The 16,989-nt window shown below is 44.3% G+C and overlaps 1 long non-coding RNA gene across 5 annotated transcripts in view; it reads left to right on the top strand.

The window, feature by feature from the left end:
- The window catches only part of LOC141374402 (uncharacterized), a 71,086-nt gene extending 63,321 nt beyond the window's left edge, over nt 1-7,765 (top strand). For 3 of the 5 annotated variants that reach the window (XR_012381244.1, XR_012381246.1, XR_012381243.1), the window contains one exon: nt 7,524-7,765. This is a non-coding gene — a long non-coding RNA (uncharacterized lncRNA). The remainder of the gene's footprint in view (nt 1-7,523) is intronic. The other 2 variants (XR_012381247.1, XR_012381245.1) reach the window with 1 other exon arrangement.
- Nucleotides 7,766-16,989: the final 9,224 nt, after the last annotated feature.

The following is a 16,989-nucleotide window of genomic DNA, read 5'->3' as shown; positions in this document are numbered from 1 at the left end:
GAGTAAAAGTAAACCACTTAGGGACACCTAGCTGGCTTAGTCAGTGGAGCATGTGACTCTTGATCTCAAGGTCGTGAGTTCAAGCCCCACGTTGAATGTAGAGATTACTTAAAAATAAAACCTTAAAAAAAAAAAAGTAAACCACTTATGGTTGTTCTTACAACTTGGTATGGAGAAGAAAGCATTAGTCACATAACAAGTGCTAGGGGCTCTTGAATTGTTCCAGTAAAGAAACTCTTTTATAATAGGAGCTGCAATTGAAGTCACACCCTAATTAAGTTTATTAAAATCTACATTCTCCAATATCTATTCTACTTTTGCCCAGGCCAAACAAGTGAATTAAATAGGGATATGCTAGATATCACAATTCTTGCATGTTTCAAGTATTTGATGTTGCACTAATCTCTGCATTTCCCCCCCAGAAATGCACCATTGCTTCTGGTTTACTATCTTGGTAGGAAGCAGTTCCAGGGCCTTGCACTTAGCTATTTCTACTATAATGACCTTGTCCCATGGGTTAGAGAGCCAATGTAGTAATTTTGCCTCTGGCCAAGTATGTCTGTTACAATTATTCCTTCAGGAATTAGAGAAGTAACTACAGGGTAGACCCATTGACCAACTGGTCCTATACTTTAGTGGGCTACAATGGCATTTTGGGCTCCCAGGAATTAACACCAATTCAAAGGCATTGTCTAATCACCTGCCAAAGTTCTGAGTATTTCCTTTTCTCCTGTGCTGTCACTCTAGTAAATGACATCAGGTTATCTTTAGAAAAGGCTCAAGAGGAAGATTTATATTATATGCTTGTGACAATTCTGTATGGTTCTTCTGCAAAGGGACCCAGCTTTCCCTTCAATCAAGAGGCAAACAAAAACCTACTTTCTGTCTCTATGGATTTGCCTAATCTGGAAATTTCATATAAATGAAATCATATAATGTGATCTTTATGTCTGGCTTTTTGCAGTTAGCATAATGTTCTTAAGTTTCATCCAAGTTGTAGCATGTATCAGTACTTCATTTTTAACTTTTATTTATTTACTTTATTTTTTTAAAGATTTTATTTATTTATTTAACAGAGAGAGACATAGCAAGAGAGGGAACACAAGCAGTTGGAGACGGAGAAGCAGGCTCCCCGCTGAGCAGGGAGCCCAACGCAGAGCTCGATCCCAGGGCTCTGGGATCATGACCTGAGCTGAAGGCAGCTGCTTAACCAACTGAGCCACCCAGGCACCCCTAAGATTTATTTATTTACTTTAGAGAGAGGGGGAGAGCGTGTGAGTGGGGGGAGGGGCAAAGGGAGATAATCTTCAAGCTGACTCCTCACTGAGCACAGATCCTGTCACGGGGCTTGATCGCAGAACCCATGAGATCATGACCCGAGTCAAAACCAAGAGTCGGATGCTTAACTGAGCCACTCTGGAGCCCCAATACTCGATTTGTTTTAATGGCTGAATAATACTCTATTGTATTAATAACATCAAATTTTGTTTATCCACTCATCAGTTGACAGACATTTGGGTTACTTCCACTTTTTGGCTACTATGAATAATACTGCTGTGAACATTCATGTACAAGTTTTTGTGTGAATATAAGTTTTCGTTTCTCTTGAATATATACCTGTGAGTGACATTGCTGGATCATATGGTAACTCTGTTTAATTTTTTTGAGGTACTTCCGAACTGTTTTCCACAGCAGCTGCACCATTTTATGTTCTCACCAGCAATGTATGAAGATTCTAATTTCTCCTTACCCTCACCTACATTTGTTATTTTCCACTTAAAAATATTATTATAGCCATCTTTGTGGATACAAAGTGGTATCCTACAGTGATTTTGATTTGCATTTCCCTAATGACTAATGATATTATGTATCTTTGAAGAAACATCTATTCACATCCTTTGCCCATGTAAAAAAAAAAAAAAAAGAGTTATCTGTCTTTTTATTGTTGACTTAAAAGAGTTCTTTATTTATTCTAGATATTATACCCTTATCAGATATATTATTTGAAAGTATTTTCTCCATTCAGTGGGCTGTCTTTTCACTTTTTTGGGAATGTCATTTGAATCACAAAAGCTTTTAATTTTGATAAAGTCCAATTTATCTTTCTTTTGTTGCTCGGGCTTTTGGTGTCATAACCAATAAATCATTGCCTCAACAATGAATCATGGAACACTACATCAAAAACTAATGATGTAATGTATGGTGACTAACATAACATAATAAAATGGAATTAATAAAAAAACAATTTTTTAAAACTCAAAAAAATAATAAATAAAATAAATCATTGCCTCATCTAACTTCAAGATGAGTTATGTTTTCTTCTAAGAGTTTCATAGTTCTGGTTCTTACATTTAGGTCTTTGATCCATTTTGAGTTAATATTTTTATATGGTGAGTTAGGGGTCCAAATTAATTATCCTGTATATTGATACTCAATTGTTCCAGCATCATTTGTTGAAAAGACTACCTTTTCCCCACTGAATGGTCTTGGCATTCTTAACGAAAATCAATTGACCGTAGGTATATGGATTTATTTCTGGACTCTCAATTCTATCCCATTGACCTACAGGTCTATCCTTATACCAATAGTCTTTGTTTGCTTACCAATTGATCATTGTGATTAAGAGAGCTCTGGGGTCAGAAATGCTGAATTCAAATCTTGGCTCCACTATTTACTTACTGTACAACTCTAGGCAATTACTTAACTTCTCAGAGCCACAATTTTCACATCTATAAATGGAGATAATAAGAGGACCTATTACACAGGAAGACTATTAATAATAATTGGGATAGTGTGCATAAAGCACTTAGTATCTGGAATATAGTAAGTGCTCAATATATATTACTATCATTTTACTATACAGTATGTGTCAGTCAGGAGCAAGCAAAAAGAGCCACCATTTACCTAGAAACGTTGAAGGGAGTTATGTAATAGGTGTGGTACTTCAGCTTGCTCAGATTGAGCACCTGATACATGTAATAAACTACAAAAGATACCAAAATGAGTAAGGTATAGCCTAGGCCTCTTCCTATCTTTGTTGAAACCATCGATGGCTTAGCATTTAGTCCATAAAGTATGTTCAAAAAAGGGAGCTCAGGCTGCTACATCTAAGTGGGATGATACATGAAGATAAGTGATTCCTACAATTTCTGTATTTGGGTAGACCTACAGGGCTGACACTCAAAATGGCCTCAGGCTGCTTAACATTTGTCAGTCCAGTCATGTGATACAAGTGCAGCTCCAGTGACAAGGGAGGCATCTTAGGCTGGATTCCCTCAGAAGGTACAGCCTGGTGTTCACATGCAGGTAGTTTATTTTAAGAGGTAATCCTTGTGACCAAAGTCAGGGACTAGGAAGAGGGAAACACAAAAGAAGGGAAATCTAATTCAAGAGTGCATGCCTGAGATGTGGCACTGGGTGGCTCAGTTGGTTAAGTGTCTGACTCTTGATTTCGGCTCAGGTCGTGGTCTCAGGGTGGTGGGATCAAGCCTGCATCAGGCTCCACACTGGGCATGGAACCTGCTTAAGATTCTCTCTTTCCCTCTCCCCTCTCCCTCTGCCCCTCCCCCCCTCGCTCTTGCACACTCACTCTCTCCCTAAAAAAAAAAGCTCATGCCTGAGTTGATCACAGCTGTGGAAACGGGGGCTTGATCTTATTGGAACGTTCTGAGGAGCTGTAGAAAACCACCTCAAAAGTATCTCTGCATCGACCATAAGAGAGGAGCATTTATCCTTCAACTCCCATATCCTTTTGGTCAAGAGTTGTCTCATGATGTGTTAAACTCTCGCACTTCCTAGGAGCACCAGTATGAATGCAGGTGGCTCTTACAGAAGCCCTGAGACAGAAGGTGAGATGTGTAGAGGAGCAGAGATGGGTTGCTGCCACCTAAAACTTGTGTGAAGCTGGTTCCCCAGCAATAATGGTGTCAAAGGAGGGCCCAGAGGATATGAGGAGGGTACAAGAGATAGCCAGTACAGTGAGTAAAGCAGCCATTGGCTGACCTTCAGCACAGGATTTATTGTTGTCTTTTCCTGGTGGTTGACATCATCTACAGGCAGAAGCAAGGAGCTGAGATTAGAGTTCTAGGGGAACAACACATCTCTGTTCTTTATCTCTTACTGAGCTCCCTCCCCAAACTGGAAACAAAGTACATGCCTTTCCTGATTACAAAGGCTGGCAATTTAAAACAGCAAAGGACAAACAGACACAAGCTCCTAGAGGAGTTGAGACAAAGTCCTGAATGTAGAAGACAGTGTGACAAGTGTCCTAGTGAGGAGTGAGTGTGCTTCAGGGATGGAGAGGAAGAAAGATTATCCACTGGGAAAAATGATGAGGATTTCAAGCAGAAGGTGGCATTTGGGACAGGCCTTGGAAGGACAGATGGACTCGGGTAGGCATGTTCTTGGGCTTAAGGACTTAGCAACATCCCCGAAGGGCCCTCTGCCTGGAGGGAAAAATGGGAACCAGGAAGACAAAATCTAGCAGATCTTAGAGAAAATAGAGAACAATTCAAAGGAATAAAAAGAAACAAAAATCTAAAAGTGAATATTGTTGTTGTTCCTTTTAGGAATTAGATAGCTAGGAAGGTCTATTAGTTTCCTATTGCTTTTATAACAAATTACTACAAAATTAGTAGCTTCAAACAATACAAATTTGTTATGTTGTAGTTCTAGAGGTCAGAAGTTCAAAATAGGTCACACTGGGCTAAAATCAAGGTTATTGGCAGAGCTGTGTTCCTTCTGGAAGCTCTAGGAGATAATCCATCTCCTTACCTTTTCCAGCTGCCAGAGGCAGCCCTCATTTCTTGACTTATGGCTCCCTTCTACCTTCAAAGTCATCAAAAGTAGATTAAGTCTTTGCAACGAATCACCCTAACTCCTGCTTCCATTGTTACATCCCCCTCTCTGACTCTGATTCCTCTTCTGCCTCCGCCTTCCACTCTTAAAGACCCTTCTGATTATATTAGGCCCACCTGGAATAATCAGTTAGCTGATTAACAACGTTAATTCCCCTTCGCTATATAACATAACATAGTCACAGGTTCCAGAGATTAAGACACAGGTTTCTTTGAGGGGTCATTATTCTTCCAACAGAAGGGATAAGGGAATAAAAATTCTTTCCAGTCCTTTCCATGCTCTCTGAGCATCCCAGCCTCCATTGTTGAGAGAGTTTTTGGCATTTATGGGATTTATTTTGGCCAGGCCATCTGATAGTACATTTTGCCTGCTGCAGTCTCATAGAGGGGTTGAAGGCAGTGACAGTGTGTGCCTGCATTCCTCCCTTTACCCAGAATATCTTCAGTATTCCTCACTGCCCCTCTGTAACCTTCCCAGGTCAGGGGCTGGCCATTTCCAGGTCCTGCCCTTGAGCATCCTCCAAAGAAGGGAAAGGAGTCTCTTTCCTCAAGTTACCTTCTGTGTAAGAAAAACTGTAGATAGGGGTGGGGGGGCGGGATCAAACTGACTCCATATCAGGGCGCCTGGGTGGCTCAGTTGTTAAGCGTCTGCCTTCGGCTCCGGTCATGATCCCAGGGTCCTGGGATCGAGCCCCGCATCGGGCTCCTTGCTCTGCGGGAAGCCTGCTTCTCCCTCTCCCACTCCCCCTGCTTGTGTTCCCTCTCTCACTGTGTCTCTCTCTGTCAAATAAATAAATAAAATCTGGGGCACCTGGGTGGCTCAGATGGTTAAGTGTCTGCCTTCGGCTCAGGTCATGATCCCAGGGTCCTGGGATCAAGCCCCGTGTCGGCTTCCCTGCTCGGTGGGAAGCCTGCTTCTCCCTCTCCCTCTCCCACTCTTCCTGCTCGTGTTCCCTCTCTTGCTGTGTCTCTCTCTGTCAAATAAATAAAATCTAAAAATAATAATAATAATAAATAAAATCTTTAAAAAAAAACTGACTCCATATCCACACAGGACTCTATTCAATCATGTGTCTCATGAAAGGAAACACGAATCAAACATATGTGCCAATACTAAATAAAAACTACTGAATTGTACACTTTAAAATTGAGAATTTTAGGGGCACCTGGGTGGCTCAGTTGGTTGGGCGTCTGCCTTCGGCTCAGGTCATGGTCCTGGAGTCCTGGATCAAGCCCCACGTTGGGCTCCCTGCTTGGTGGGGAGTCTGCTTCTCCCTCTGCCCCTCTGCTCTCTTTCTCTCTCTCTCCCTCAAATGAATAAATAAAATCTTTAAAATAATAATAATAAAAAATAAAATAAAATTGAGAATTTTATAGTATGTGCATTACATATCAATAAAAACAATGTTACAAAAAATTCTGTAGCAAGATTATTCATCCCTTCATTAAGTAATTCATTTATTTATATATCCACTGATTCAGCATATATTTATTAAGTGCCTACTAAATGTGAGTGCCAATTCTACAGGAGGATACTCTGGTAGCCATATTTTTGATGCCATATCAGCTTAACAACTGCCTTCTTGAAGAATGACCTCTCCCACATCCGCCTACAGGGTTGAGGCCCTGGGACTCAGCACCATGTTTATCTGATTTGATTCTAACCCCTTAACCCCAGCTGACTGGACTTAAGCTGAGCAAATGAGATTCTCTCTCCCCAAAAAACTGGGACTTGGTCTTGGCCCTCTTCTCTCCACACATGCCATACTATCCCTCAAAGATGGCACTCTTCCCCACATTTGCATTTCTATTACAATGACTCCCAAATCTATATTACCAAACCAGACCAGTCTCTAAAGCTCCACAGGTGTCCATCCAATGGCCCCTGGGCAGCTCCACTTGGATGTCCCACAGGTACATCAAACTGTCTGATCTTTCGCTTTGCTCACATCAGAGGCTGCTTTCTATTGTCTTTTCCTGATAGGAGCGAACGTCCCAACCAAACCCTCTGGATCCTGAGGCAGGGACTTGTGTCCTGGATTTGTGCCACAGCATCTGGCACAAAAATTCACACTTGGTAAACACTGATTAGTCAGTGGGTGGAGTTAGGGCTACCTACTCAGATCAACTTTAGGTCTACTTTAGCAAAGCCTGCAGGCAGATATTGTCAGAGTTTAATTGCTTTGGTGATTGGCAGATAATATTTTAGATTTGTTTGTTTGTTTGTTTTTAGCTAAGTCAATATACTAAAAATAAAATTAACTCCTAGAGTTCCCAGTTGCTTTCAGACATGATGTGATTTATCACAATTCCCACTCCAAGGAGCAGAGGAAAGTCCCAGTGCTTAAGAAAATCAGAGGTGCCAAAAGGCTAAAAGCCATAGTTATCTATGGAGTTCTGGGACTCTCTGAATGCACTGTCATTGTCTGCTCTTCCAATTAGAGACAAAAAAAGTAATTAGCATAACTGAATCTTTGCTGTATGCTAGTTACTGACATACGTCTATTTTCCTGTTATGGGCTGAATTGTATGACCCCAAAATTCCTATGTTGAAGTCCTAACCCCCAGTACCTCAGAATATGACCATGTTTGGAGATAGAGCCTTTAAAGAGAAATTAAGGTAAAAAAAAGTAGGCCCTAATCCAATATTCCTATTGTTCTGACAAGAAGAGGAGATGAGGACACAGCCACATACGGAGGAAAGACCATGTGAAGACAGCGGAGGAAGATGGCCATCAGCAAACAGAGACCTTAAAAGAAACCAACCTCTCAGAAACGTTGATCTTAGACTTCTAGACTCCAGAAGTGTGAGAAAATAAATTTCTGTTGTTTAAGCTACCTTGTCTGTGGTACAGGCCTACTTTGAATATATTGTAGATTTTGTTCCAGACTACTACAATAAAGTGAATATTCCAATAAAGAGAGTCAAGTGAGCTTTTTGATTTCCTAGGGCATATAAAGTATGTTTACACTATACTGTAGTCTATTCAGTGAGCAACAGCATTATGTCTAAAAAAATATATATATACCTTATTAGAAAATGCTAACCATCATCTGAACCTTCAGTGAGTCATAATCACTGATCACAGATCACCATAATAAATATAATAATAATGAAAAAGTTTGAAATATTGTGAGAATTATCAAAATGTGACACAGAGACACGAAGTGAGCAAATGTTGTGGGAAACATTTTTTTTTAGAAACCGAGAACAAAAGCACTACAAGGGGGTGGGGGAGGAGCAGAGAGAGAGAATCTCAAGCCTCAAGCAGGCTCCACAGTCAGTGCTCAGTGCAGTGCCCAACACGGGCCTTGATCCCCTGACCCCAAGATCATGACCTGAGCCAAAATGAAGACTTAGAAGCTTAACCAGCTGAGCCACCCAGGCACCCTGTGAACAAATGCTATTGGAAAAACGGAGCCAATAGAGTTGCTCAACACAAGGTTGCCACAAACCTTCAATCTGTAAAAAACAGAATCTGCAAAGTACAATAAATTAAGGTAGTCTGTACAGTACTTTGTCATGGCAGACTGAGCAAACCAATACAGTTCTATTTAATCCCCCTACCAGCCCTGCAAAATAAGTTCATGAGCTTTATTTTATAGGTAAGGAAACCGAGGCACAGAGAAGTGAAGTGACTTTCCTGATCCTCCAGTCGATAAGTGACAGGGGAGGGATGGAAGCCCAGGTTTGCCTGACATACAGACCCCACTGCAACCAGTGCCTGTTGTTCTACAGGCTACAGGCCATTTGTAGATTGGATAGAAATGTGGTGTGCTCCTGCTGACCTCCTCTCTCTCCCTGACCTTTGTGGGTTCTCTTGATCTCTCCCTCTCTCTGAGTACTCCAGCCCAACCAGGCATTATCAATGACTCCCAGGCACAATTAGCTCCTTGGTTTCACTGAAGGCACTTAGAAATTTTTGAGTGCCCTTGTGTAGATGCTCTTCCTCAAAACCCTCACATTTTAGGGCCCATCTTACCCCAAGATTCCCACCTAGAACTGGGGGGGAGGGGGAGTCTCCACTACTATTCCCATCTAGAAAGACAGGCAGAGGGCAGGACAATTGCCCAAGCAGAAGACAGCACCGGTCTGACCTCACAGTGCTTCCCATTTATCATTCTATTTAATCCTCACAGCAAATCTATGAGTTAGGCATTATTATCATCTTCATTTTACAGATGAGAAAACAGGCATCAGGCAGTTAAGAAACTTGCCCAGTGCCCATAGGTAGACTGGGGAGTCTGTGAAGGCTTACTTGGAAAAGTATATTGAAACTGAAGGAGGAGTAAAAAATGGAAGAATAGCATGTGCAAAGATCCTATGGTAGGAGAGAGCCTTTGCGTTCGAGGGGCTAAAGGAAGAACACGTGGCTGAGCACAGACTGAGAGAGAAGAACAAAATGAGGCAGGGGCCACGCAGGGCCTTGGAAGATTTCTTAAAGGTTTGGGTCTCTGTTACAAGAGAAACAGAAGCCATCAGCAGGTTTTCACCAGGGAAATAACAGAATCAGCTTTGCAGCTGGAAACGATCTTTCTGAGAACAGTGTAAATAAAAGATTACAGGGAGGGTGAGATGCAGGGAGACCATTAGGGTCCATGGCAGTAATCTAGGCAAGAGATGCTGGTAATAAGGACAACAGCAGTGGAGATAGGAGTGGAAATGGAAGCAAGTAAATGCCTTTAAGAGCCATTTCAGAAGGAAAACTGACAGCATTTGGTGATAGATTGGGCATGGGGTAAGACAGGTTGAGGTTCCAAGTTTCTGACTGGTGCAACTAGCTGGGTGGTGAATAGTTCCTTCAGAGAGGGGACACTGGACAAAAAGAAGGTGTGTGCAAAATTATGTGTTCAGCCATGGGTATGTTAAATTGAGGTAAGACACCCACGTGGAACTATCCAATAAGCAGTTAGATGTGAAGGTTTGAAGGTCAAAAGGGAGGTATGGACTAGAGATGGATATTTGGGAGTTGTATCTAGGGCCATTCTATCTACTATGAACACTAAGCACATTAATTCTCTAATACTTTCAGTAATCCATAAAAAATGCTGTAATCTTTAAATCAAGAAAAAACAAACTTTTAAGTCAAAGATGTTTTAATATATTCATCTTTATGCCAGTGCAATCATAAAATGTAATTTAAAAAGAAATTGTTCTGTAGGAAGGGAACTACAAAAGTCATAATGCTGCCTTGGTTGTAGCAGTAAGAATGCTTTCTGCTACAAATATCAGAAAGCCCGTTCTCAATGGCTTCTGCAGTGACAATATTTAATTTCCCTTGTTTGAGGAAGTTCAGCATTAGGGTGGCCTCTGGGGTTGGCAGACTGAGTGCTGTCAAGGACAAAGATTCCTTCCAGCTCTGCACTCTGCCATCCTTGCTGTTGGCTGCATCTTCAGCTGTTAGTACAACAGCTGCGTTAGTTAGAGTCCACATTCAGGCTTGACAACATTCCCAGGAAGAAGAGTCACTATTGCTTCCAAGGGCTCTCTTCTAGGAGTGAAGAAACCTTTCCCAGAAGCCCCCCCACAAAATGTCCCCTTAGCCTCACTGGACAGGACCAGAGTATATCCCCATCCCTAAACCAATGACTGGCAAGAAGGATGGAATATTGATATGATGGACTCAGAGTAATCATCTGGGGTGGTATTGAAGTTAAGGAGTCAACCATAATGGCTATTTTAGAAGTCTTCCTCCAGGAGGTGAGAATTGAAGCCAAAAGCATGGATGAACTCACCTAGGGAGAGTGTGCAGAGGAGGAAGCACAAAGGACACATAAGCTTCAGCATCACCAACATCTACTGAGGGCTAACATTGCAGAGATTGAATCAGTTATGGGTCCTGTCACAGAGGAGCTTCCTGTGTGATGGAAGAGATCCAACATTAAACACAGTTATAAATGGACTGGAACTATAGTTGGGGTCAACAAAGGGCCTATGAGAGCAGACTGGGTCGGAGTCTCAGTGTATATTAATAATTGTGGGACCCTCAGGAAACAAACTGAGGGTTGCTGGAGTGGTGGGGGGGTGGGAGGGATGGGGTGGCTGGGTGATGGACATTGGGGAGGGTGTGTGCTATGGTGAGCGCTGTGCATTGTATAAGACTGATGAATCACAGACCTGTACCCCCGAAACAAATAATACATTATATGTTAATAAACAAAATAATTGTGGGACCAGGTGGGTTTCTTCAGCTCTCTGCCTCAGTTTCCTCTCTGTAAAGCACCCTATGCATAGTAAGTATCAAATAAATGCAGTTTTTATTGTTTCACTATCATTCACATTATACCATATTTAGGTTGTGGGAAGCCATTGGCAGGGAATTAACAGGCAAGTATCCCGGTGAGATCTGTGTCTTGGTTAGGTGGCTTGGGCAGGTTGTGCCCTGTCCCTGCTCTGGGTTTCCTCTTCACTAGGTCACCATGCGCCACTCCCTGAGCGTCCTTCCAGCTGCCCCCAAGGCTGAGCCCCACCACACCCCTCCAGGCCCCAGCAGCATCACCACAAAATCCCTGTGTTGGTTTTAACAGTGTTCCTGTGCCTTGGAATCAGGATGAATTACTGTCCCTCCTTTCACCCCTGTCCCCTTGCATTGTTGCCACTCAAAGAAATTAATCAGGCTTATTAAGCATGACCTCGCTTTTGTGAGCCCTGCTCTCAGTCTGCTGATCTGTACCTGTCTGCGGCTCTCCTAGCTTGGTTCCAGAGAGGCCTCAGCCTCTCTTGGTCCTCTAGTGGGGGCAGGGACAGGGGGCCAGCGGCCGCATCTTTTGTTGTTTGCAGAGACTGACGCACCGGACTGGATCAGACAAAAGCAGGACGCTCTGCTGTAGTGAGCACAAGGCTCTTTGTTGCCATGGCTGTGGAAAAAAATAGAAACAAAAAGGATAAATGTTGCATCCAAATATGCTAATAATTAACACTTAGCACCATGGATATAAAAAGCACTTAATACTAAATTACTATGATCATAATAGCTCTTCTTTATTCAGCCCTATTCCATATGGCATCATGGCTTGGTAGTTAAGTATGCCTGAGCTGGAACCTGACTGTCTGGGTCCAAATCCTAGATCTGCTATTTACCAGCTCTGTAACTTTGGGCAGGTTACTCAAACTCCTCAAGTCTCAGTTTTGTATCTATAAAACATAGACAATGAAAGTATTCAACTCATAAGGCTATATGGGCCCATGCTATGCTGATAAAGCACTTAAACATGGCATGCCACATAATAAGCACTAAATAAATATCATATTTTTATATACCAGATTTAGGGCTTTATATATATATTGGTTAACAAATTTAGACCTCAAAACAAACTTGTGACATAGACATTATTATAATTCCTACTTATCAATTGAGGAAATCAAGAGTCAGAGAGGTCGAGTAACTTTCCCAAGGTGACCCAGCAAGAAAGTAGCAGAAACCAATTCTGTTTGATGCTAAAGTCATGTGCTTTCCACTGCACCAAGTCACTGTCTTCCATGAGCTACTGGCAAGAGGTCCCACATCAGTGTGATGCTATATTGTTGGTGACTATTTCACAAAATCCTCCTCCCTTGAGTCAAGTTGCAATATACAGGGTATTTTTAGAATGAACAGAAGAGTCCGGTGTATAAAGCAGCTTTATGGATGGTTTCCCTCCTCCCCAGCCCTCCTCTATGCCCAGTGTGTGAGGCCCAGTTCTCTGGTAGAAGTTGGAAGTCCAGCTGGAGAAGAGCAGGGAGCTCTGGGGCGGACTTTCTTCAGTTCCAGCTCTTGGATGACTTGACTGGCAGAGTGGAGCCAGGAGCAGAACCTGGCCACAGGACGCCAAGCCATACCAGGTCCAGGGGCTGGACAGGTCTGCGGACAGCTCTAGCACCGCTGAAAGTCTTTGGACATCACCAAGGAAATAAAGTGAAATGGCATAACCCAAATCACTTTCTTGCCAGAGAACTTTACATTCTTAAAGGAATCCAAAGTCTTATTACACCTCCTATGGAGTAGACATCTGGCAGCCAGACCAGTGAGTGCCCATTAAGGCTCTGATCATTGCCCGGCCCAGTCAGGCTTCTGCCCATACCTCTACACAACCAAAATCAGAACTCTGCTCACAATTCTACACAACCAACTCCTGTTGAGTATTCAGAAGCAGCTTAATTGCTAAAGAACCACCTAGGCAAAAATAAAACTCAGCCTTACAATATCTCTGGGAAAGAGAAGCGGCTGCTATATCATTAATTGCAACCATTCACAGAGCCCAAACTTTGGGCAAGCCACAGTGCTTAGCATGACCCTTGTCACAAATTCCACCTATCCTCCTAACCCTCACTTGTCCCACTAGTTCATGGCTAGCTCCTGATGGCTCCTCCCCTGTGCCTCTCCCATGTCCAGATGTCCATTTGCAATCAAATAAGAACTGGCTGGTTTCATCCTGAACTCTAGAAAACAACCCTGGCTCCTCAGTGAGGACACAGCTTGGTGTCAGGACAGCAGCCTATGGTGGGGCCTCCCTGGAGATCCCCAGGCTATGTCCATACCTAGTTCAAGATGGCAGAGCCCACTTATCTGGGGACAGGTGAACTGTCTATGCTATGTGGACCTCCCACACGCCCTGATCACAGGGCTCTTCCTCAATCCCTTCTACCTACACCTGCCTCTTCCGTCCTACATACACACTCAGGACTCCCAAATGAAGATGGAATAGGAGGGAAATGGTCAGGCTGTAGATTCAGTGAAAATAGCAGGAGCTCTGTAGTCAGATAGACATAGGTTTGAATTTCACCATTTTACTTAACAGCTGTGTGACTTAGGCTGGTCACTTAACCTCTCTGAGTCTTATTTTCTCATCTCCATAAAGGGGAATGATCTTATGTACTCTTGGGATTTCTATGAGGATTAGAAAAAATATATATGTGTGTTATGCCCAGTGGCACTCAACCAATGCCAGACATAGATGGGTCTCTTTATACTCATTAAAATATATATACTTTCTGATCCCAGGGTCCTGGGATCGAGCCCCACGTCAGGCTCCATGCTCAGCGGGGAGTCTGCTTTTCCCTCTCCCCCTGCCCCTGCTCCTGCTCTCTCCCTCTCTCTGTAATTCTCGAGCTTTCTCCCTCTAATAAATAAGTAAAATCTTTTTTTAAAAATTATATATATATATATATACTTTCTGTCCCTAAATTCTTACAACCACCAGGCTGTAAGGTCAGCCCACCAGTGGTGTTGCTGTGATGAGCTTGGCTGGGTTATAGCTTAGCTCTCCTGCTAGGCCTAGACCTTAGTCTCACGTAGACATGGAAGTTTTGGCCCCTCTGTCCATGGTTTGCCTGGGATTGTCCCAGTATAAGGACTGAAATTTCCACATCTTGGGAGCACCGGAAATTCAGCCTTGGGAAAACTGAGATGGTTGGTCACCCTATCAAGGCAGCTGACCCAGAGCAGGCGGAGTAGTTGTCAGACCTGAGAGAAGAAGCTGGGCTTCCCATAACCTCTCCCAGCTGGATGGATGGGCCAGGTAGGCGCCTCATCAGTCCCTCCTTCCAAGTTCCCAGCCAAGTCCCTGTTAAGCAGAGGTCGTGGGTGACACCTAGAGGTTATGTTAAAAACTGCAGTCTGATAATCACCCACCAGCCCCTTGAGGCCTTTGTTCATTAATAAATACTGAGGCACTGGACCTAAGTCTTGGGGGTCTTGGAAGACATCCTCAAACAAGTTAAGCTGAGACCTACTGATTGATAAAGTGTTAGCCAGGTCAAGGCAAGTGGGAAGGAAATTATTCTAGGCAGGAGGGAACAGCAAAGACCAAAGTTCTGAGTGGGAAGAAGCAGGAAACTTTCAAGAAACTACAGTATGGGGCCAGGGCGGGGGGTGGGGGAGTGACAACAAAAGTTGGAAAGGTTGCCAGGGGCTGATCAGCTAGGGGAAATTTTTTTTGTCTTTACTCTAAGTGCAAGCAGAATTTAGTGAAGGTTTTAAGCAGGATAGTAACATAATCAGATCTACATTTTTCAAAGCTAACTCTGGCTACAAGGAGGAGACTGGTTAGAACAGTAGTAAACCTAAAGCCAGGCAGGCAATTGTAGTGCCCAGGTGATGCAGAGACTGTGAAACCCTGCACTTGGCTGGTACAATGAAGAGGAAGGTGATGGTTTGAGAGATGTTATGAAAATAGAATGGGCAGGGACACAGTGACTGACTGGAGGTGAGGGATGAGAAACAGCAAGGTTCAAAAATGATGTAGGTTTCCAAATAGGACCATGGGAGACCAGCGGGGCAGGTGCTGAGATGGGAGCCTGAGAAGAACCGGGACAATGTTGGGCATGTTGAATCTGAGGTGACAGTGGGACATCCAAGTGAAGACAGTAAATAAGCAGTTGAATAAAGATTAGGAAGAGGGACATAAATGTGGGGATGATCTAGCAAGCAGATGGTAACTGAAGCCCTTAGCAGCACCAACATTTAAAAATAGGCAGAGGGGCACCTGGGTGGCTCAGTTGGTTAAGCGACTGCCTTCGGCTCAGGTCATGATCCCAGGGTCCTGGGATCGAGCCCCGCATCGGGCTCCCTGCTCGTCGGGAAGCCTGCTTCTCCCTCTCCCATCACCCTGCTTGTGTTCCCTCTCTGTCAATTAAATAAATAAATAAAATCTTTAAAAAAAAAAAAAAAAAGGCAGAGACAGGAGCGAGAACGCGCCAAAGGAAAACCAAGTGAGTCTGATATTATAAAAGGGGGGGCAAGAGTATTTCAGAAAGTAGACAGTGGCCAACTGCATCAAATATTTCTGAGAGGCAGTGAGATGAGATCTGAAAATTGTCCATTGAACAACGTGTTGGACAGAAAGGCAAATACTTCATGATTTCACTCATATGAAGCTCTAGCGTAGTCAAAAGTAGACTCGTGGTTCCAGGGGTTGGGGGGAGAGGAGAGAGGGGAGTTCTTTAATGCGCAGAGTTTCAGCTGGGGACTAGGGAAAGAGTTCCCTAGATGATGGAGGTACTTAACTGTACTGAACTGTACACTTAGAAATGACTAAAAGGTAAATATTCCCGTTATGTGTATTTTACCACACTTGCATACACACACAAAAGTCACCTTCTCTGTGAGATCTTCCAGGCCACCCTTTGTAAAATGTCAAGCCCTCCACGGACTAGGTACGAGAGAAACGGAATCAGGTGGAGACCGGGCAGTGGCTGGGCGAGAAAGGCGGAAGCGTCTGGAGCCGCCTCCACGAGAAGGGGAGAGGGAAGGAGCGCGGGAGGGGCAGGTTAAGCTGAGGCTAAGGGTGACACCTAGAGGTCACGTTTGGGGGAAAAAAAAAAAACAGCCACTGATAATCACCCACCTGGCCCAGGAGGGAAGGAAGGGGGGGCGGGGCCTGAGAGGCGCGAGTTCCGGGAGAGGAAAGCCATTTCGGGCCGGGAGAGGAGAGGCGGAATAGGGGTTGGGCTCAGGGTTTTCGGAGAGAGGAGTGCACGTCCGCCAGCCCCCGGGCTTAGGCTGAGAGCCGCAGAAGGGACGTGGTTCCAGAGGTTCAGGACCTGCACAGGACTCCACAGCCCCCGCCTACACCTCCGCTGACCTGGCCGCTGTGGAAGGCAGATGTGGCAGGAGGCCTGCAGCGCCATCGCCTCAGCCCTCGGACCTGCGTGCCCTCCAGCGTCCACCCTCAGCATCCCTAGCCCCAGCAATAAGTCAGTTGCGGCCAGGCACGGAGGACGCCATCTTGCGAAAGTGCCCCCAGGGTCCCGACCGCTCGGAGACGGGGGCCCCACATTGGTCACAGCCCAGATGCCAGAAGGGCAGCAGGAATTGGGAATCTGGCTTGGAGGGAGACCAACATCAATGACCACCTCTACCCCCACCCCCCTAGCTGGCCTCTGAAGAGTCCAGCCTGCGTTCTGGGTCAAGGTCAAGCACAGTGGGGGACAGGACAGGACAATATGCCCTAACCAAGATCTCCCTTTCCTGAAGTCAGACCCTACTTGGCCTTTAGAAATCTACCCTCTCCCTCAGGAGCAGGTGGGAAGTGATGGGTCAGGGGGCCGGTTTCCGTTCCCTCTATCCATAGATAGGGCCCTTGAGTGGAAACCCCCTTGGCTGGACTAAAGGCCTGGAGGCACTAGAGCTGCTCACCTGGGGCCCTGACCATG

The sequence above is a fragment of the Callorhinus ursinus genome, unplaced genomic scaffold (genome assembly GCF_003265705.2).
Source record: "Callorhinus ursinus isolate GAN/ISIS: 27379988/994484 unplaced genomic scaffold, GSC_fseal_2.0 scaffold18, whole genome shotgun sequence".
NCBI classification, from domain to species: domain Eukaryota; kingdom Metazoa; phylum Chordata; class Mammalia; order Carnivora; family Otariidae; genus Callorhinus; species Callorhinus ursinus.
This window is presented reverse-complemented; position numbering and strand designations above follow the sequence as displayed.